This window comes from Falco peregrinus, chromosome 5, assembly GCF_023634155.1.
Source record: "Falco peregrinus isolate bFalPer1 chromosome 5, bFalPer1.pri, whole genome shotgun sequence".
NCBI classification, from domain to species: Eukaryota; Metazoa; Chordata; class Aves; order Falconiformes; family Falconidae; genus Falco; species Falco peregrinus.
The window spans coordinates 34743904-34767664 of NC_073725.1; the positions used below are offsets into that span (position 1 = coordinate 34743904).

Sequence of the window (23761 nt, forward strand, 5' to 3'; positions counted from 1 at the left end):
AGAAAACAGAATTAGAATTGATCAGGTTTGTATTAGTAAAATGAGTGAGTCATAGTGCTGCCTAAAGTTATGGGAAGCTCTACTTCTGTTTCATGCTAATTAACAGAGCATCTGTCCCCTTACCTCTCTTCACAAACAGAATTTACTTTAAACAGCAACAACTTGTTCCAGAGATGTACATATTGTGTTTATTATACTTTTAACATGACAAAATACAACAGATGTTCCTCACTTCTTCTGGGAGGGGAAAGTAATAAATCCATTGTAATGAGGTAAGGAATCTAGTTACTGCAAAGGCTTAAGGTAAACCAAAGTGGAAAGATTTTTTTGAGAGATCTAGCATCTCATTAAAGTTTTTCAAAGATCAGGATGTTTTCTAATTACAGCTTTATCTTTCCATTACAAAGGCAAAACACCTGCATTGTACCGGTTTCCATTTTTCTCTTGGTTTAAGAGTAAGATTTTGCTGACGCTGACATCAGTGGCTGCCCCCAGCAGTAAGCCTGCTGGCTCCGCTTGCCTGTGGCAGCGTTCCTGGTCCCTGGTGATGGAGAACCAGTGACCTGGCCGGGCACCCTTCTCTGTGTGTTTTAGGAGGCTGTTAGTCTGATTGTCATGTAAAGAGCAATAGAAAGCTATAGGACCAGGCTGTGGTTGAAGTGCCAGAATTACGCACTGGCAGATTCTTGTCTGTGAGATAGGTACCACTCCCCAAACAGCTTAGTTTTCATGTTTTGGAGAACTTCCATTCTTTCCCTTTGCTTTGTATCTGTTGCATAGAGGTACTCTAATATTTGAATATGTAGAGAGATCTTCCTCTGTGAAATAACTGAGATATATCTTTTGAAGGCAAATGATAAACTTGATCAGATTAAGCTGTGGAAGCATAGTCAGCGAATGGCCTTGGCAGGGTATGAACTGGTCAAAGCAAAGCAAATGAAATCCGCTTCCAGAGGAAAAACCACATCAAGTGTACCTATGATAACAGGCTGACCTATTGATTTAAATGAGCAGTTGTAAAAATATACATTGCAGGACTTAACTGTAGGATTTACTAAAATGATATTATAGAACCTAGGATTAGTTTGAGTAGATCTGGACATATCTTGGTAGCTAAATCACCTGGCCTTCCATTTAACTAAGACTGATGTGAAAAAGAAAAGGTGAGCAACTGCATGTGGTCCAGTTACACTGTGGCCACAAAGGTAATGGAGCCAGAGCCATGGGTCTGATCTAAGGGTGAGGGATTTTCCAGAGATTTATTAAGATCCCTCACACTATTTTTATATTATTTCCATGTATAAAATCCTAAAGGGAACACTTGACATAGTGTCATTTCCTTTCCTCCACACATCTCTGGAAAAGGAAAGTAACTTGAAACTTAAGAGGTCAAAGGGAGTCACTTGTGAAAGGAACTTGCATGCCCCTGCAACTAGTTTTGCTGTGTTCGTAAGCCAGCATCTGTTCCTGCAAATTGGCTAATTGTGTGTGGGAGCAGGTATTCGCTAATTAGGTGCTCAATTATCCATTTTGCTCAAACAATGGACATTTGCAAGTATAAAATTAAAGGTTTTATGGACAGCTAACTCTTCCCCTGGTAATGAGCATTAAGCAGGGACCATCTTAAAGACATCCATCAATTTTTCAAGGCTTCAGGGAAGTCGAGGGGGCTGAAATTCTCTTATGAATAAGTACTGCATAGTGTTGACTAACAATTAAGGTATGTATGTGGCAATATTAATATCAGAAAGTAGCAGAACCCAATATAAATGATAATTAGGAGAAATGACAGCTCAGCAAAAAGGAGCGACAGCATCATTAGTGCCACTAGGGGCTTCGTGAAGCATGCTCTTCACTCTACAGCTATAGGAAAAAGAAGGGGGTGGGGAACGACAGCTTTTGATTAGGCCAGATAGTTCTCTAGAAATTTAAACCATTGCCTAGACTAACTGCGGTAATTTTCTAATTTTCAGAAAGGTCTAAGTGTGGCTTTTCAAAGGGTTTTCAGTGAGGCATCGTAAGTACTTTCTGAAAATAGGACTTAAGCTTGATTCCAGAGCTTTTCTTTTACCTTCTCTCCATATTGCATTAGGACAATTACTCGAGTGACAAACTGATGGTCCTGAAGGCTTTTTAAAATACATTAAAACCTAAAATATAATGACCTATGCTTTGTGGAGTAGAAGATAGGATTCCAGATAGCTTTCATTTGACATTTCTTTCTGCTTCTCACATGAGAATTTTGTCTGCTTTGCAGGGATGATATCAATTTTATTCACGTTTATAAAGCAACTTCCTAAGCTCCAAGGCAGCTATAAGATGGGGAAAAATTTAGAAAAAGGAACGTATAAAGTTGAAAATTGTTGTTACTTTCTACCCATTATCATATTCACAATTTGTAAAACATAACTCCAGCACCTTTATTCAGCACGTGAAAGCTGAATAAAAGTTTTAACTTATTTTATTTAGGATATATAGCTTTCAATAGTGCTTCCTTTTTATATTAAAAAAAAATAAAATTACATACTTCTTTGTGTACCTCAGAGTCTATAGACATACTTCTGATCATGTTTGCCAATCTTGTCCATAGGTGGTGTGTGTCCAGTGGAAGAAAAATAAAAGGCTGTAACTGAAATCCCACATCCCAGCAGCTCTCAGCTACTGAAACAATCTTCTGCTTTTGTTCAGTGCAGCCTTTGAACAGGTGTCATTTTTTTCTGAGTGGGTGATTACTGTTCAGTTTGTGGAGAGTTAGAAGTCATGGAGAAAGCGATGCTTGTTCCAGGCCCCCTCCACCCTAGGGGTCTTGCAGCCTCTTGGGTCCAGAGGATTCAGCCTTTAGTGTTTAAAAAGCAGCTGAGTACCCAAATCCTTAATCCTTAAATCTAGTTTTGGGTATCTTTTTTTCTTTTTTTTTTGGTTTGGTTTGAATTTTTTTTATAAATCAGCTAGAAAAATGACAAACTAAACCCATCCCTAAACACTAGCTTTTAAGGTCTAGAGTCTTAAGGTTAAAAAATAATTGGGTTTCTTAATGCAGAATTTAGCTCAAAAAAAGCAATTTATATTATTAATTAGGTTATAAATATGTGTGGCTCATTAGTCAATTTTCCTGGGTTTTCAATATGTAAATATATATCAGAAATGGCAGCAAAGAAATAATATCCTCATCAAAGCTGCAGAAAACTTTGCTTTCAAACTCAAGGATGAGAACTGGGCTGCCTATTCTTTATTTGGTGTTATAAATTCCCTTTTTGACAATTTTACTGAAGTTTAGAAAATGCTACTGATTTCAGCTGTAGCACTTGTGGATGGCATTTTGTGTAAGAGAGCAAGTTTAGTTATTCCTGTCTTCTTTCAGCTATACCTCTCCTTTCATTAGACGCTAAAACTTTATTGCCTCGTTTAAAAACAAACAAACACAAAAATTCAACTAGAATCTGAATAAAATCTGACCCCACATCCTCACCCTCCAAAACATTTCTATAGCCAGAAAAGGAAATTCCCTAAGGTGTCAGAAGACCCGGTCATATGAATAGACATGCACAGTTATTTTCCCTTGAGGGATTTTCAAAGATACAAGCATAGCTCTGCAACCATTTCTGCTGGGCAGTTTTTATTATGATTTATTTTCTTCTGGTAATGCTTATGTGATACCAGTTTAAAGAATGACTGTACTTTGTGTGACAGTAAAATATCTTGGAAGACGACCACAAAAAAAATGTATTTTGATATTCTACATACTCTAAAAATGTGCTGAATACTCTATATCCACATTTCCAAAATAATCCTATATAGACCATTCTATACCTTGCAGAGTTCATGCTAGATCCCTGATCAAGTTGTCTTAGACATCATGACATCTTTTCTGAGGTATTACAATAATGATCTATTGATAAATTATGAAATTAATATTTGTGTATGCTATACAACGTTCTAGTCTAGTAGAAAATTGTCACCTTTTCTAAAAAAAAAGTACCATCACAGTAGAATTGGTGGTAAAGAGGAAACAGAAAACTCACTGTGGGAAACAATTCCTGTTTGACAGATGCCATCTCCTGATCCTGTCCCTTGGAGCAGTGATATCTCCATTTTTCTGAGATAAAATCACAGTGAGGTGCAGTCTGCACTTGGCCATACCTGAGCTATCCAACACAGCAAAGGACATATGAAGTTTAAAATTGAAAACTATGTTGTTTAGATTGTAGTGCATTACAAAATGACCACTTCTAATGGTTCATCTTCAGTTCACGTGTTAGTGATAGGATGACCTGGTACCTGCTTTTAGTGGATGAAAATGCTGCATAAGCCTTTACGTTGTCAGACCAGGTCCTATAAATCTTTTATGTAGAACGTATGCTACTTGTATAGTGTCGACGTAGACATCATGCATTTGGTCCACTTGAGAAAAACTCAGTACAATTTTATGGCTAACAACTGAAACAAATGAAAGCCTAGGAGATCTTTTCTCACCATGCTGCTTCTACTCCCAGGGCCAAAGAGCATGATCTTACTCCATGTAGCTACGTAAGGGGGTTCCCTTGAGAGAAGAGTAATACATCAGTAGGGCTGGAATGAGTGATGTTGTATTTGTTCTTACTGATAAATTAGTGACTTCTTGCAGCACACTTAGGGATGCTGTTGGGGATACATTTTTAGCTCTATACAGGCAAATCTGGGAAGGTCTCCCCAGTCTTCTTTAACCAGACTGGATTTTTACAGTTCCTGATTTAGCTATGCATCGGGTCCTTTGTACCTTTGATACATGGCCCTTTGTAGCAGATTCAATTCTGTCGAAATTTCAGCTACGCTATATGTCTTGAAATAGGATTATCTACATGTTTTCTAAGAGGTGGTCAGTAATGAGCAATTAGTTCACAGCAGGCCAGCTTTTCCTGAAAATTCCTTCCTTCTATACATATTCTCCTTTTGTAAACAGAAACTGACCTTTGTATTTTGATTTGCCAGCTCCCTGGAGTTTTTCTAGTCTTCAAACTATAGTTAAAAAAAAAAAAAAGAAAAAAAAAAGGAAAAAAAAAGAATTTTTCAGTAAATTATCCTTTGTCAGTTTAATTCTAGTGTAAGCACCATAACTGGCAAGAAAAAACTCTCCTATTCAGTAGTTAACTAATGTTAAGAAGTTTCATTATCATTAATAAAGGTAGTATCCAACTGGGGTTGCATATAGGCATTACAAGTGTAATAATGGTGTGCAATAAAGGTTCTTGTTTTCATAAATCAGCTTTTCTAATGCTAAAGCTGACACACTTTTGTTTGGTATATATTGGATCTGCAGTGAATGACAGAGTTTCAACTTCCCAAGTAAGTACTTGTGAAAGAAAAGCAGGGAGTCCAGTGCAGAGCCTGTTCCAGGAGCACGAATCCAGGACTGGAATGTTGTCCTCACACTCCTTGTACTTTCAGCTTGAAGCAAGGGAAAGGTGGGTTAAAACACTGATATTAACTTGAAATGAAACAATCTATTTCCCCCACCCCACATAGACGATCAGGGATATAAATCTTTTTGTAAAAACACATTGAATTTTTCATTAAATTAATAACATTTCTCTAATAGTTTACGAATCTGACAGTAATTCGTATTTTGTAAAGAGTTAGGTATGTTGCCTGAAAATGTGTAAACGCACAAGAACTTTCATATGTTTTGAAAGTAATTTCTATTAAACTACTAAGTAAAAAAAGAAAGGTTCAGTGAGTATCCTTAGGTACAGCTAGATTAGTTACAACTTGGAGAAATCAGCAAGAAGAATGACTGGATGCTTTGCTGCACTGTAACAACACAGCCTTCTGCGCAGGGACTTCTGTAGTCCTATAGTCTATAGGAACAGTCCTTGAGTAGAAAAAATTAACACATTGTTTACTTTGTGCTGGGAATCGCATTTCAAATGGAGGAAGAAAAAATACATTTATTCAATGATAGCATCTTTCTTATTTTCAAACAAGTCTAGAAGGCAATGGTCCAGAAAAGAGCAGGTAAGTGCTCTGTTGCATCATAGGTGTTGGCAATGTAAGTCTATCTGTGCTTCAGCATCATTTTTGCCTTAACCATTTCAATGTAATCAGTGGTATAGTTGTGTGTGCCATCGGTGTCCACATGGTGCTAGAAAGTTAGTGCTTTCTACACAGACTGTAAACAGGAATGCCAATTAGGGTCTGCTGTGCCGGTGATTTCTTAGGGAGGCTTCTGTCCACTGAAATAACTAATTAATGTCACATAAGGTATAGAATATGTAAAATAGCAACAACTCAGTCAATTTATCACAGCTTTGCCGAACTGAGGCAAAAGCTTCCTTGTCCCACTCCTATTTGTTGAATTGTTTAACTCCTTGACTATGAACATGTATTTTCTCTTGTCAAGTCCCTCAGGGAAGATTTTTTCCTATGTGTTTTTTAATTTAAAAATTATTAATTACAAAACCTCTGAAAGGTTTCACGAGTTCTTAACAGGTTTAAGAAGATATTCTTTGCTTGTTTCTATAAAGACTGTCTCTCTGAACACTTTCTTTCCAGTTCTCATCCTTGATTTGCTTTAAGCAGCCTGAAAAAACCCACACAGAGCAAGTTACAGACACATCTTGCAAGGCTGCTAGATTTGTTTAGAATGTGATGGTGATTCTACATTATAGCAGAATATTACATTGCAGATACACCTGCCTGTTTAGTCCTGGTGTGAAATGGAGATTCTTTAAAACAGGGATGCCTGTAACCAGGAGATGCTTAAGATTACATACCTTACAAGTGTATGTACTTTTTTATAAGCTATATATATGTGCACGCAGAGAGAAAACCCACATCATTTATGTAACGGAGAAATATATAAAAATACAAATATTATTAATGAGAATACTGGTAAACAACTCAGAGAGTTTAAGATTAATACAATAGCTAGACATTCGAGTTTTCTCTTTTGTTGAGATGGCAGACAAACCAGAGCTTGTGTGAACAAAAGGGAAAACAGCTTCAACCCAGGCCACCCATTTTGCCAGTTCTTCGCTTTCCCAACCTCCCTCTGAGCTACCATCTCTCACAGCCTCACTTCACAACCCAGCTCAGCATTAGCCACGTGGCTGTGCATGGGCCACGCGTGTAAAAATGTGTACTCGCTTTCAGATATAACCAAGAAACCCCATCTCAGGCAAACATCATCACTGTTAGCAGAAAAACATGACACCCAGTTTTAAACTTTTTTTTTACGTAAGGCTTGGGAAAACTCAGAATGCTTTGTAGGTGCTGCTTACACCCTTAAAGTTACTGTACAACCAACTTGTATGGCCAAATGGGATATAAATGACTTTGACCCAGATCTTTACTTTTTCTGATAGAAACAAGAACTTAGGAGGAAGTTTTACCTTGACCACGCTGTTGTGTATAGGTTTCATCATGAGTACCTCTTTTAGAAGAAGATGAGTCATTTTAGCTATCAATTTTTAAAACTTGGGAGATGGGACCCCCCCCCCCCCCCAACAAATAGCAGGTTTCCTTTATAATATTATATTCAGTGAGATTTATTAAAAAGGAATAAGAAGGAGTAGTGAATTTGTGAACACTTAGTGATATTTCTGAGAGGTTTGAAGAGAAGGTGGCTAAGGTGGGGTGACCAATTGCCATCTTCAACTGCTGCAGGAGTGCTTACAGGGAAGGCAGAACCACGGTCCTCTCAGGAGCCCAGGCAAAGGATGAGTGGCAAGAGACACAAGTAGAAGCAAGGGAAATTCTTATTAGGAAAAATGAAAGCATTCTCCACAATAAGCAAAATTGAACAGTTTTTCCAGGTAGGTCGGATTCTCCAGTTTTGGGCATTTTTGAGATTGGCTGGACAAGGTGATGAGGAAGCTGATGTAGCTTTGGAGTTGTGCTGCCTTAAGCAGAGAGTTGAACTAGATCATCTCCAAAGGTCCTCCTCGACCTAAATTATTCTGATTGTATAGAGTGATATTTCTGAGTCATATCAATGACCTCGTTCTCCTCTTGAAGTGGTAGCTTTTCCCTTTTGATTTAAAAAATAAATAATATAAACCTTATTTTTCCCTAGATTTTGCACCAAAGTTAGGAAAGTTGATATTTGTGTGCAAGACTGCTTCTGCATCAGATACTGAAGCAATTTTAAGATGCCTCAGCGTACAGTGCTCAGTAAATCCAAATGCTGAGACTACGTTAAAAACAAAGATAAGACACTTTTGATATTTTGTACATAGCTTTTCTTCAATCTAATAAAAATAAATAACATGAAATTTCCTTAAAGATGTTTTCAATAATGAAAATTAAACTGGTTAACATGGTAAACAGTTTACATAAAGCTCCAAGTTTTGGACTGTGGTCCCTTTTACATGATAGAATAGATGTTCTTATTGAATTTATAGAGCAGGTTTCTGCAAAATTCTGGATATTGCTGCGGGTTGATCACATTATTGCAGGACACGCAATCAAGCTCACAATTACTCAGTCAGATATTGGTGGTAAGCTTACATTTAGACAAGCATTTGACATATCAATCAATGTGATATCATGAAAGATTGATTGAAGTTGATTGTACCACAGAACATTTTTGCTACGTGAAAAAAATCAGGGCAAACTAATGAAAAAAAGGTCTTCCATCCACTTGGAATATTTAGATTCCACAGAATTTAATGTTCTTTTAGGGGTAGTGAATAAAAGTGGCATTGATTCACTGCATTCATCAAATTTCATGAAAACCTGAAAAAAAAAATGGCTGTAGTAGTTACTGCATGTAAAGATAAATCTACTGGAGATACTAGGACAGATCTATCAACACACCACTGTGCCTGTTTTTGTCACAAAGAGCATTAAAGCAGTGATTTGGGTACTTGTGTAGTTTGCCTGGCTGTGCTTCTTATCCGCGCCTGGAAGGTATCTGTGTGAAAAGTCCTGTTTCTTTTTCAAGTTTGAAGTTCCTGACATCCAGGAAGGAACAGCCAATACTTTCATTACTTAGAAAGGGAAATGTAACAGGGATTGGAAACCCTCTTTCATAATATGAAGTGAATATTCATCTTCCTAAGAAACACTTGTCTTTAAGAAAATGTATGAGATTCTGTCATCGGCTGTTTAATAATTCCAGCAGTTGTTATGCCAGCCCTGGAAAGCACTGTGTTTGCCTGCCATCTGTCCCAGCTAATCTCTGGATTCCATCTACAAACGTGGATGATTTACAGCTTCCCTGATTAATGGCATCTATCATTTTCTTCATAACACAGAGCAATTAATCTCGCCCTGTCCCAGGAGTCCGCCGCAGTAATAGGTTCGAGGGTAGATGCAGCCCGCAAAAGTCCTTTTGGAAATAACACCCTTTGCGGCTTTTTTTTTGTTGTTGTTGTTTTCCCTCCTCTCCCATCTCTCCTCCTGGTTTCGCACCCCTGAGGGGCAGCAGGAGCTCCCAGACCCCGCTCCGGCCGGGCGCGCTGCAGCGGGTGAGCTCGGGCCGCGGGCAGGGGCCGGGCCGGGCCGGGCCGGGCCGGGCGGGAGGAGGAGGCGGAGGAGGAGAGGGCGGCCGCAGCTGCATTGCGGATGGAGCCGCTGGCTCCTGGGGAGGGGCGGCCGGGCGGCCGCGTGATGCCGGGGGGGCGGGCGGCCGCCCGCGGGGGGCGGGGGGCGGCGCGGGGCGCTGGGCTGCGCCCGCCGCGGGAGGGAGGCGCTGCGCGTCCCGGCGGGCAGCGGCGCGGTGAGTGCGGGCGGCCCCGGGCGCTGCGGGGGCGTCTGCCCGGGGCGGGGCGCGCTGGGCCGGGGCGGGGGGCGCGGAGCCGCCCCGGGCGCTGCGGTGGGAAGTTGCGGGCGGGCGGCTCGGGGCCGGGCTTTCACCTGCGACCCCGCTTCGCCCTCTCCCCCCCCGCTCGGCTCGGTTAACCCGCGACCCAGCGCCCGGTGTGAGGCCAAAGCGCGGGTCCCCGGGCTGCCCCGTCTTGGCGCGGGGGGGCGGGAGCTGGCTTGTGCCGGAGGTCCTGCGGGCTGCCACCGCCGTGCGGTGCGCGGGCGGGCGGGCGCCCGGCTGGGCGCAGGCTCCGGGTCTCTGTGGCTGTTTCGCAGTGTAACCGTGTCACAAGCGGCTCCTGCGCTGGGGTTGCGCTCTCGGGGGCCGGGGGCGCAGAGCCGACCCGCGGCGTGCAGCCGTGCCTGCGGAAAGCGAAGAAGCCCCGGGCGCAGAGCAGCCGTCGGGAGGGTCTGCCAGGCTGAGCCGGCGGGTCAGGAGCGGAACGGGCAAGCTGCTGGGTAAGCAAGGGCTTGCTGTGCTTCAGAGGCATTCGGGGAAAAAAAATCTCGTTTGTCGGGTTAGTTTGTGCGTGTTCCAGGAGTTGGGCTGTAGCCGCGCCCGGTGTGTTCCAGGAGTTGGGCTGTAGCCGTTCCCGGTGTGTTCCAGCAGAAGCGCAGCTGGGTGCCTGGGAGCGCTCGGGGCTGGTACATACATGGCTATAGGGTGTTCGGTAACGGGGCGGGAGGAGCTGATGCTGCCCTAGCAGTCAAGAGGCGTGTGGCAACAGAGCAGAGGGGATGGGGACAGGCTTGTATCCCGCACGCTGATAGTTCCTCTGGGGAGCACTCTTAAACAACCAAAAGGGAAGTAGAGAATAAAGGTGTAATTACAAAAATCACTCTTTTAGTAAATGGGTTGGCATAAAGTTAAATACAACTGCTGGTGTTTTAATAACTTCAGTGAAATGTAAATCTGTGCTATTATGGAAACTGAAAACAATAGTTCTGGGTTAGGGATGGGGTAGTATGCACTATTTCATGTGTCACGCTGAGGTTGGCATGCTTACTTGTGAGTTAAAATTCTGACGTGGCTACATTTAGCAGTTTATGAATCAGCATTAAGTTTGGTGGAGCTGTACTGAACAAAGTTGTTTTAAGAGACTCTGGTACTTCATTAAGAATGTTCACTTCCAAAAAACTGATCAGGTCATCCTTTAGTTTTAATGTTTGTAGGATAACATATGAAAATTATTCAACACATGTATAGGTCACAGGACCTATCTTGTCCTTTCCTAACTTCAGTCCTCTTTTTCCAGAGATCCTGCTGAGAAAGCCTCTGTTCTTTTTTTCTGAGAGGTCTCTTGGAGGGCACCTGGAAGACAGTGGGAGATGAATGTTAACCAAAGTTGCTTGAGAACAACGTGCTGTGCTTTGGGAGCAAGTGATTGTTTCAGATACACGTTGTCCATGATGTGTTACTGTTTTGGCCACAGTATTGGCTTTATTTTGGAATGCCTTGGCTTCTGTTAAGGCCATTGGTATAATATTACATAATAATTCAAGACCTTTTTTTAAAATCAAGATTTATGTGACTGGTTAATTTTGTTAGACCTGTTCTGACTTTAGGTTCAGCAGGACTGTGGAGATGTTTCTTTTTCTTACCTGAAGTTATCAGAACTTCCATTGTTTTTTATGGCCCTACTCCGGAGTAATACAAGTTTTCTGGTGAGATGGCACTTGATCTACTTTACTCAGATTTTTTGTCCTGGGAACAGCTTAATATTGTCAACGACTTGTCTTTGTAAAGTAAGGAATGTAGGGCTTCTTTAACAACTATCACTTTATTCCTGGTATTTTATAATTTGTTTTACTGGGCAATAAAAAATACCAGACATTCCAGCTATGGTTAGGCACTTGGATCCACATTTATCTTCCCATCTTGTGCATTTTATGGCAAGAGGCAGTAGAGGGAAGCTGACAAAGTGATGATATTCTGACAGTAATTCTACAGGCTATATATCATGTCAGTGTACCATATAGTACTGCGGCTGTACATACTATATTTGTCACAGCTGGCTATAAGAGGGGGGGGAGGGAAGTAGGATTGGCTCTGTTAGGTCCCCCTTCAAATCCACATGAGAACAGCAACGTTTTTATTTGGATTATGTTCAAACATTAAAGTGGTTGGAGGAGGAAGGGGTAGTTTTAATGATTAGTTTGTACTTGATACTAAAAGTCTTATTGAATTAATGCATTCAGCTGAAGCAGCCAAATCCCATGCCTTCCATTCTTAGCAGTTCCTTTGGTAACTACTCGGTCAATGTGAGTGGAGTGAAATGCCTTGTCATTTATTTCTCCCTGACCGCTTTAAATTCTAAAGGTGCAAGTCCCTGGTTTATCATGGTTAATCAAGAGTTAATCAATGTATCCAAAATGTATTCAGAATGTAATCAGAAAAAGAAAGTGTTTTTAACAGTTGCAAAACTGTATTACATTAATTCTTATCCAGCTCTTTCATTAGAATGAAAAGACAATGTGTAGATAATATAAGGGATATTCTGGGATTTGTTTCTTTAATAATATGGGAAAAAAATTGCTTCTTCATTTATTTTCTCATGTGCTTGTGTCTTTTACCTGCCAGGGTTTGCAGCCAGGAATAAATGTGTGGTGAAGGAGATGCAGGAAAAGATGAACTAGAATGCTAATATGCACATACGTCACAGGTTTCAGTCCGCTATTCTGGAGCGGTCTGATGTAAAAGTTGCTCTTTCTTCCAGAAGTAGAACTATTCCTGGGCTATGTTCAATGTCTTCTTTGAACTGCTAATTTTACATAATTTTACTCATAAGCATAGAGTGCCTGTCAGAACTGTGCCCTGTCCTCAAACTACCCCATGAAAGGTATATCAGAAGGGGTTCTCAAATTTGTTTCAGTTTGCAGACCAGTAACAATTTCCCAGTGGAATCAATTTCCCTTTTAAAACTTGCTGTTCGTAGGGCCATTTTTCTTCAGTATGTATATTAGACCTCTTGGAAGTAATTTGCATATTACAGATTGAAAATCACTGTTGTAAAATTTGAGAATCCACTTTAACTTTCAGATGGTTGACTGGTGGTGTGTGGATGTATAGCAGCTTTCTTGAAATACGAGAATGAAAACCAAGTCTCTCCACAGTTGTGCTTTTCTCCTATGTTGTATATTTGGCAAAAATGTTGATATCACAAGTTGATGAAGTTGAAGCCTTGCGATGATGTTGTAATTAATTAATTAGTCCCCATATTCCTATATGAGTATATAACATATATAAGACTTGTTCTCTGAGTATATAACATATATAAGATTTGTTCTCTGATAGAAACTTAGGGAGTAAGTAAAGGAAATATTCACCCAGACTGACAATATAATGTAGCAATGTAAAACCCAAAATCTAACCTTATGATGCCTGAGAGGGTTCTGAAAGATCTAATGAAAATACTAGTGTCACCTCCATAGTAACTTACGATGAGATGAAATGTTCTGATCACTCATCTTCAAGACAAAATAACAGAAATTGGACCAGGTGCTGAGAAGAGCTAACAGGATGGTCTGAATGTATGGTAAGCCTGCCTTGTCGTGGAGAGGTAAAGGAGATCCTTGGTTGTTTGACCATGTGAAATGAAAGCTATGTAAGATATGGACCCCGCAAACTCAGAAAGCGATCAACAGAAAGGAAGCAGAACCTTGTGATGAGGGACATTGCTGGTATGAGAACAACTGAGTATCTACTACCCCTGACAAAATTTTCTTGCAGAAATTCAGACAGCCCAGAATACATGGGTTCTGAAACACCCAGTGGCAGGAGAAAAAGTGGTGGGGAAATACTGCAGAAGTTTTGAGAAGGAGTTTTTCTGTTTTCCAGGAGGGATTATGTGTTTAGCAGTGGTATGGTCACAGGGAAATGGTTGCATTTAGCTTCTGTCAAAGCCTTAACCGTCATGCCACACAACATGCCAGTATGTTTAAAACACAGCTTCAGAAACCCTCCGTTCTTTTTTGGCACCTGCCAACGTTTAACCCCTCTCGAGTGACTTCTCTTCTGCGTCAGGTTTAAGCTGCTTGTCTGTGCCTTAGAAGGCTAAAGCCGCATTGTGTGCAGCCTGTCTCGCTATTCTTGTTTCTTTTGCCCTTCCTTCAGCAGCCCTTCAGGCTGCCTGAAGTGGGAGATTAAGCTCCCCCACTCTCTTATTCCTCAGTCTGTGCTTAGGACTGGCTCCCCCTCTGTGTGGCCTGATAGGCTCTTACAAATTTCCCCTGAAAACACGTAATATTCAAAATGGTTTTCAATCATAGCCCTTTCATGAAAAAAAAAATGAAAAAAAGTGGGCAAATTAGACATTTTTAGACATTCTTCTTTCACCCTAAAATATCAAGGGCAGCAAGGGAAGTGTCCGCAGCAGTTTGTGGAGCTGAAACTGTGCTAACAATGACAGAGAATTTTAAAAGAAAAGGAAAGACAAGTTTAGAAGAGCTTTAGTTTAGGGAATCTTTGTTTCTCGCTCTCTCTGTCTTTGTGTAGTGCATAAAAAAAATGTCGTTTTTCTTTTATGTGGCCTGCCAGCATCTTCAGCGGAACTACTCGCATTTCAGATAATGGCACAGGCTTCTGTTTAGCTCTCAGTTGTTCCTTAGAGATGTCTTTTGGATTAAGCCATTAGCAACTGTCGAAGAGGATGTGCTGTACTTTCTCTGGTAAAGGTCAGGATGGCAATGTTTGGGAAATACTACTCTGTCACTTGGCGGATACTTGGGTAACCTGTATTTTTTGGGGCTAGTTGTTTGTCTTTCTGGGTAGAAATGAGTTTACTTCTAATACAATTTTATGCAGTAGAGGGATACTCTACATGGGTAATTTTAAATGTTGTAGATTTCAAATGGAGCAGGATAAGTGATACTAGTCCCGTGCTCACCTCTGGTGCATTAGAAGTTCACTGGTGGCTGTAGATTTACAGAAGTGGAGATCCAAAAGGCATCAGACAGTTTGAGTTTGAAGCGTGGACATCTACACTCTGGCCATGAAAGACATGTTTAAGCCATTGTTAGGGAACTTGGATGGTGTTTTGGAAATATGTCACTATGCTTACAAAACTATTTTTTTCCTCTCTGGCTTTTTATGTCCTCACTTTTGATTACTAGCTGCTTTTTTAGGCTTTTTTTTTTTTTTTAAGCAGCCTCTTTTCCTGTGCAGTTACTAATCAATTTACTCTGCCTACTCCTGTGTCTTTTAGGATCTGCATCTCCAGAGTTAAGGCAAAGTTTAAAGTTGAATTTTTAAGCAAATGCTGTTGATGTGTCAAACTTGTAAGTACATAAGGTCTATCAGTATTGTATTTAATTATCTATGGGTAACATACAAAAAAAAGTAGTATATGATGAATGTTATATTGTTTTTTATTATGTTAAGACTTCTGGATAGAAATTTCATGGAGTGTTTAGTATTACTTTTGCCTTATAAAATTTCAGCTAGGTTGTAGAATTATTTAATTTAGGATAAATTGCCTGAGGGAGAGAGTAACACATGATTATTGCCTCAAATACTTTACAATATGGGGTCTTTACTATGCAAAGAGGAAATTGTGTTATCTATCTGAAGTGCAAATAGTTTTATTGAAATCTGTAATGTCATAGGGAGGCAAAATTACATATGGTAACATGAACAAAAAAGGCATTAAATGAACTTAGTAATTATAATTCATAATTTTAAAATCAAATATTTATTGCTCTTTCTCTTTTCTTAGTGTTTTTTTGCTAAGCTTGAGACAGTGTGTGTGTGTTTGAGGAAGGAGGATAAAAGTGATGAGGAGACTACCCCAGATCAGTCAGCAAGAATTTTGCAATAATGTTATCACCTACTTTAATGCATGTATAAGTTTTATAGTCCTATTTTGAAACTAGTCAATATCATTAAAAAACTAATCAGAAATCTGTATTTTTCAAAAATGAGCTTTATATAAATATGCTTCTGGGTGCTGTGATTCTTCTTTCAGAAATGTGCTGGCCAGAGTCCTTTGATTGAAAAAGCTTCTTCCAATGTGCTTACTGGGAGACTTAAATGTAGTATTTTAGGCTCTTTGCCCAGTCTTTAAGAGTTCTGTTCTGTCACTGAAGGGGAGATGTATTCTCCCATTGACTTTAATATGGATAAGAATGGATTCCAATAGTCCAGTAACTGTATAAGATGGTGGTGTTCCTCCCATTAGATACATACAAAAATATTAATCTTAAAATAATAGAGGACAGGTCAAGACATTTTGATAAATCCACTACAGTGACTATGAGATTATGTGAATTATCAGTTGCATGTAAATCTTACTAAGAATGATGGATGGAAATCCCAGACAGAAATGGTTGTAGCAATACACTTTTTGTGGTCTCAGAAATCACTTTAATAAACTTTAATAAATTTTTTGGAGATTGACTAATGTACATATAATGACCTTTTTGTTTAAGTCAAAGCAAAGTCTAATATATCTTGGAGATTAGTATTGATCAGAGTAAAGCCAAAATCAATCTTGGATTTTGAGGGTCATTACACTTGGAAATAGGATGCAATACAGAAGATAGTGAAAATGTTAGGTTGTGGAAGGCCTTTATAGTAATTATGGAAAAATAATCTTTTACTTAACTGTAGTGCCCAAAAAAAAAAAAAAAAAAAAGCAAGCACAACCTGATAAAAGATTAGTAATTTAAATGAGTAATAAGTTAAATTTGTTACATCTTTATTTTGACAGAAGATATCCAGCCGCCTTGTAGACAGTGTTAAAGTTCCTTTTGCTTCAGTGGTGGTAGGATTTTGTCCTCCCTGCTTGAAGTCATGAGCTGGTGTTGAGGAAAAGGTTAATCTATGTTTAGAAATACATTTTTTTTAAATGGTAAATTATTTTCTGTCTTTACTCCCTTTCTTAGATGTTTAAGTCAAATTCAATCTGCGCAGTTGGAGAAGTACATGTATAGAGAAGTGGAAGAGGTAAATTACAATACAATGTACCCTTCAAATATTGCATAGCAAGCATAATCAATTTCGCTGAAGGTGAACTAGTGCTGCTTGCTAAATAAGAAATGTTTGGACAGAACATTTTATTTTTCAAATAGACTTCTGTTTTGTTTTGTTTTGCCTGATTAAAGTCTCTGGCCTGGGTACATAATTTAAAAATAACCTGCTGGAAGTTTTGAAGATCTTGGCTGAGAGTTTTCAACAGAAATAAGTCTGAAAATCTGACTTGACTGAAATGTCTATTCTGTATAAAGTTTAATAGCACAAACAGTATTTTATCCAAGATTCCTCTGTAAAAGATATCTTGCTTTCTTTTCATATTTCCAGAACCTATCAAAATAAATGAGGGTTATTCTATTTATCTTCTGCACAAAGGTTGTCTTCTGATAAAACTTTTTCTGCAGAGGGCACTGGATGATATTCTCCACTATTGATTGGTGAATTCCATTGATGCCTGTGATTATACTTTGGCCTGTCATCCAGCCTTATATATGAAAGTCTCAAAAACTCTAGTTAATCTGATAATCATGCAATTGTATTTAATGGACACATGTTTATAATCTTAATGATGTATTTGAATACAAATGGATGTTTATATATACATACACATGTGTAGCAGATTCAGGGACCTTTAGCATTTTCCTTGAAAATGAAAGCCTTAAATACATGCAAGTTATTGATGTTGGAAGAGATTTTCAAAAATGCTTCATTTTAAAGATATTTAACTATTAATAATTAGCTACATCACAGATAGAGCATTAGTTTGTATTCTGAGAAATCCAAGTGCCAAGACTGTAGATAGTAATTCTCAGGCTATGAAAGTCCTTTTACCTGAGCAGCTCTTCTTAGTGGGCTTATCCTGAATTTCTCATAATGATTATCCTCAGAGAAAATCTGTGGTATGTATATTAAAAAAATTCACCCTATTTGTGCCTGAAATAACACTTTGAAATGTATTACCAGGAATTTTTAGAAAGAGGACTAATATATGCCAACTTTTGCTGCACAGAAAGTAATACAGTTGCTATGGCTTTAAGACAGATTCAGCCAAAAAAAAAAAAAAAATTCTGATAACTGCTTTTCATGCTTTTCAGAATAAAATCATTTAATAATCAGAAAGAATCTATTTTTAAAAGTGCCTCAGAAAATGTGACTTCTAGTGTAGAAATATTTTTCTTACTGAAAAAAATTTAGGTGAAATTTGCAAGAATATTTTCCAATTGACATACACACATAGGGTAGTATTTAGGTCAGTTTTATTAATTAGAAGAAGTTTGTCCACAATGCTTCCCATTCCTCTATTTCAAATGCTCATAAAAGAAGCTACTAGATTTGGAGTTGTCTTTCTTCAGCTTCCCAAAAGAAGGAAGCAGTACAGTAATAATATTATAATAGTAACATTATTTTTTCTGATTTATTTTTCTTCTTCAATGGAACTAATGCGTTGTGGTCAGAAAAAAAATATTCTGTTGTGCTCAACCATTATATTACCACTTGTTTACTTAGGTATTATTAAATAAAACGCAGAAAGAACTAATTCACCTTGAGCTAACTAATCAGCCTCAAGATGCGAGTTCTTTACAACAGTCTGCTCTTCAGAGTATGGAATTCAAACGCTAATATTTTTCATAAGTAAGACCTTTAATGCAGAAAAAATGTATGATGAAAAATGATGCAGCCACCTGATTAATTTAATTATTTAGTTTTGAATGGCCCATGCAAAATGGGTCAGGCTTGCACTGTGCAAGCTGACTTTGAGAAAGTTTGGACTGGATGAAACTTGACCTACATTTTTGAACTGGGACTTCAGAAACTAGGCTGAAGGAAAAACCAAGCTTAGTAAACTTTTTTTCTGTGCATGGAGTTTGAACACTGATCTAATCCTATTCTAACAACTCATATATTCAATGTGCATCTGAGTTAGAAACTGTTTTATTTCTTCATCAGCCAGTCTTGGCCACTAAGTGAAGTTAGTTATAATGTTACCTGTATGAGAGCAGAGGCTCAAATTGCATTGTCAGGCACATGTCTGAAGGATGATATGTCTGAATATGTGCCTTATAATTTTTAAAACTTTGTTGCTTTTCAGCAATGGAATTGAGCACTTTCGAAGTAAAACTATTGTGCTTTTAAAAAACGAGAAGATTGTTATAGCACTGATACTGTGTTGCAAAGTGCTGCTGCTTGCATTGGTATCACAAGTCTCCCCAGGAGTGTTTTGATTGACCTCTGACTCCAGCCTTGTTAGTATGCTACAGTTTCTCAGAAAAAAGTTTACAATCGAGATCTTCTGCCTCTTGGGGTATTAATTATTCATCATAGAATACTCAAATTGTCTGACTTGGAGTCTGAAAACTTTACAGAAATTTCAGTCTATTCTTTTTTAGGGAAAAAAGCCGTGAATAGCATTAGTAAAAGTGTGGCATTGGGGGTGCCTGTAAGTAGTGTGGCTTGCTGTGTTGCTGTTTTAACTACTGCCATGACTCTACTTTTCCGAAGTGGAAAGGTGGTTGCCAGAACACAAAAAAAGTTTGTGAGAGAAGTGCTATTTGCCCTGAGTTACTGAAGTTTTTGTTTAGCTGATCTAGGTTTTTGTCCTCTCTGAACTTCTCCGGCCCTTTCACAACAGCTCTTCTTTTGCTAAGTTCTCTGCATAAAAGGATGGCCTGTCCTCTGTTTTTCCTGTGTGTGAGAGCCTCTTATGATCAAAAAGGAAAGTGATTCTTGGGATTTTGGCACTGACTGATGCTAGTATTTTGTTGTAATTCAGTGTTTCACGTGCTGATCTAGTCAGGCTTAACAAGTTTCCTGTGAGCATGTACAAGGTCCATTTTAAAAAGGAGGAAAGTGGGTGTAGAAGTCACCCAGGACACAGAAAGTGATGGCTTGATCTGATCAACTGATAGCAAAGAGAATGCAAAGAGTTTCATTAGATGGGGTCCTCTTGGACCCATTAGACCATTTCTAATGCGTTACATTGCAGTGCTTTCTACTAGGAAAACATTTTCCAAGTAACTGTGATTTTTGGCTTATAACAAATGTAGTTTTGTGTTACAGAAGTTTAGTGGTTTTTTTCAGGTACAGTTTTCCCTGCCCAGTGAAAGTTTTTAGCAAAACTTGGGATTATCTTTTTTTTTTCCTGATTTCAGAAAGAAGCTTGTTAAGACATGAAGATAGCATCTTAGCTCTTTGTGATGATGGCAGCAATTTTGGTGACCTAGCTGCTTGGTCAACTGGCAGAATCATTAGAAGCAAACTTATTTGGGGGAAAGAGGAAGTGTTTTACACAGTTCTGCTAAAATCAACTTTCTGCTATGAATTTGTTGTATCAGAGAAGAAGGTTTACTCATGGGAAGAAGTAACATTACATGCCTCCCATCTGAGTGCCACAGCTCCTTGTTTATGCTTAAAGCATAACTTGTCATAGAAGTGCTACTGATAAGAGGCCTTTTTCTATTACTTTTTGTCCTACTTCTAAATAAAAAGTACAATGAAGACTGAACACTTACTGTAATCATGTAGAAGTAAAATCAAGCTATTCAACTGAAGTAATTAGAATCTTTTTGTTAACTTCTGTGATTTTTTTTGTCTCAAGTTTGTTCTGTATAATCTTGTGGTTAGCCCTATAAGCAGTTTCCTAACGTAATGTCATTATATGGACTGAACCACAGCTTAAGCCTGGCAGGCATTTGCCATTCAGTGCATGTGGTGTAGGAAAAATGACTGGGTAAAATAGTCTTGTGAAGCATTTTAGCAATTAACTTCTGTCACTTTTATTTGCTTTTCTTATGAACAAAGGAATTTTTTTTCTCATTCATTAGCAAGTATGCTAATGAGTAGAAAATTCCTTCGTGTACTCTAAAAGAGGGTTACAGTACCAAGAACTGAGGTTCTGATTTCAGGCTTCATCAGCCAAAGGGTGCTGTTTAGAACAAATTCTGCCTGAGGTCACAGCTAAAACGTTTATTTAACTAGTCTTGTTATAAGCCTTTATAGGCTTCCAAAAGAAATTAATAATCTAAAAAGACATCTGTTAGTAAATAAGTTAACAATTTTTAAGCTGACAGTCATTAGTTACCTATGTAGTATTTCTGAAGAATGGTTCCCCAGTAGAAAATAATGTGTGGCAAGGCTACAATAAGAGCATAAGTTGACAGTCTTCAACATGTGAAACACATTCTTCTACTTGCCTGCTGCCATGGGTTCTCTTAACTAAGTGTATAAGCTTAAATGCTTTTGGTATTTAAGACTGGGCAGGGACACAAGCTTGAACGCTGAAGGATGTAAATAGTAGAAGGGACTAGGCTGCAGTTTAAAGTACACAAACATGTACAGTGTGACCAGTTCCTAATAAATAGTCATGTGGGTAATGATTTAAGGTATTTTTTTTGTTTGATATCTATATTACAATTTAAAAAAAATCCTCCTTAAAGCCATTTAGAAAATAAAAATGTTCATCACTTTAAAAGGAGCTCAGCTGTGAACTTTGGATAGTGCTGAGGCTTCTGCAAGGATTCACATGCTAACATTTGGAGACTTCAGGATTTCATTGATGTGTACAAACCTTTTGCATTTTCTTGTGGCATGACTTAGGTTTAACCCTAGATATATATACCCTGTACCTGCTGTAGAAATCTGCATGGCCCATTATGGTTTTATTTTCCTGTTTGCAATTTCTTATTCATCAGAAATGCCATTCTGAGTCAATGGAAACAAAACCTTGAGTAGTGTCATCTTCCTCTTAGCTAAGTCCTCAATTTATGTACAAATGCAGTTAAATGCATTGCTGAATTCAGTATACTGCGTACATTAAAATATGGAAAAACAAATAGCAGCAGTCATAACATGGGGAGACTTTTTTTTTTAACCTTGACAAGTTCAATGACTATTTTAGTAACTTCTAAATAGCTTACTGGACATGCTTCCCCCCCCACACACTTTCAGTTCTTGATACATTACAAAGAAAATTCCTTCAGTTCTTGATACCTTGAAAAAATGATAACTTTTTTTTTGTCAAAAGAAAGGAGATTTTAATGTTTGCTGTTTACTGCTGTTTGTTGGTTAGATTATTGGCAGTAACTATATATATAGACATTAATGTAAATAATACACTGTACATACTATGCTAAAGTTACTAGAACATAAAATCTAAATATTTTTTTCCATTAGAAATGTTTGAGAAGAGAAAGGAAATTACAAGAGTATCTCTACAGGATCACAGTGAAGTTGAAAATTTTCAACACTAGCAAATAATTGATACTTAAGAGTGTAAGAAACGAAGGTAGCATAAAGCGATCTTTTGCTTGGAAGACACTATTGGCTTCTGCTAGTCAGCAGTTTGATGTATTCCAAGCCCAGATCTCTACGTGATCATCATGTTTAATGATTTATGCTTTCCTACCTTCTATATTCCTCCTTTGTAGCATTTGACCTTCGGAGTATGTTGTGACAATGAATTCCACAAAACTGTAAAGCATCTGTAAAATAACTCTTCCTTTCATTTGAAAATTGTCAATCATTTTATTAAATGACCTCTAGTTTGTGAGCCTCAGTTTCTCTTTCATACCCTTTGATTTTAGGGACCTCTGTTCTAGCCAGCCTGTATGCATCTCTCTTCCATGATGAAAAATTTGTTATAAAAGTCACTGTTTAATCTCTGAGCAGCCATGCTGCTATGCCCTATGTCCTTTCAAGTTCTTCTTGTGATGGAGTAAACGGCAACCAGAATTTGAGCTACCAGGGAGCTATGTGTTTTTATGAAGTCACAATATAATGGTTCTTAGTTTTCTATCTAAATCTTTCCCATTAAGCCTCCTCCCACTGTGTTCTGTTGCCAAAACTAATAGATTTTTATCTGCTGCTAGATGTCAAGATGACATTTTCAGACAGCATCCTTGATGACCCTAAAATGTCGTTTGTATAAGCTGGTGTAGAGCCCATCTCTGTTTATATGTGTTTGGGTGTGTGTGTGTATTTTTTTAACGCATTAGTTTACATTTATAGGCAGTGATTTTCATTTGTAATTCAACTTCCACACTTGTGGTTGTGAGATCCTTTTGCAGCTTTGACCATTCTGAATTATTAGCAGGTCACTATCACTATTCACTATCACTTTTTGAACGGTTACCTTTTCTTGACTTATGAGTAAAAGTGTATATATAAATCTATATACAGATAGTTTATATATTTGATATATGAGAGTTCCTTCTGGAGTCACCGAATCTGAGATTTTTACTGAGATGCTTAAAACTAGTGACAGGCATCAAAACTAGTTTTTATTAGTCCCATATCCACCTGAACAAAACCTGCAATGCAACTTCACCTGGAGACGGGGTTTTTTTGGAGGGCCCTGGAGTACATTTAATTTTATAATGTTTAAAATTTGTAAGGCTCTGGCTCTGTGGTTTTAACCTCTGCTTCAGCGGGGTAGAACAATTGTTTATGAACAGTTTCACTGCAATTTTTTAAGTTTTTGGAAATACTTGTCTGTTAGAGAACTTCCACAACTGGAAAATGTAATTGAAACCCAGTTTGCATAACTTGGTAAAATTCATGCCTTCTCCATTGCACCCAGCTCTCGTTGCTCTCTCTGCAATTGCTATTATATCTTGAGAAGATTTATTGAAGGAAATACCAATTATGTTCATACCTTCTTGAAGCAGCTCCCTGTGGTACAACAGTTGCATACGGAGAAGCAGGATGTGTATGTGTGCATTCATCACAGGTGCAAACACTGCCATTGAAACGCATTCGTAAGCGTGTGGGTTCGGTGAAGGTGTGGGTATGTCTTGTGGGATGCTCTACACACCCTTTGTGAATCCTCGCCTGGGGGTAAAGGGAAGTGTGTACCCTGTGTGTAAAAGGTCCTGTGTACTCTGTTTTTATATAGCAAAGCAGCAGGGATTTTCTGGGTGCAGCATGCTGTCCGTAGGCTTGCAGTGAAGGTGAGGATTAGACCCAGGTCAAAATTGTTCATGGGCTATGAAGTTTTATGATTTTAAGTACTTA

The 23761-nt window shown here is 38.6% G+C and overlaps 1 protein-coding gene across 1 annotated transcript in view; it reads left to right on the top strand.

Annotated features, from left to right (window-relative positions):
* Positions 1 to 9754: 9754 nt before the first annotated feature.
* Positions 9755 to 23761, top strand: part of THSD7A (thrombospondin type 1 domain containing 7A) — a 287968-nt gene continuing 273961 nt past the window's right edge. The window contains exon 1 of the mRNA XM_055804369.1: positions 9755 to 10242. The gene's annotated coding sequence lies outside the window, so the exon portion shown is untranslated. The remainder of the gene's footprint in view (positions 10243 to 23761) is intronic.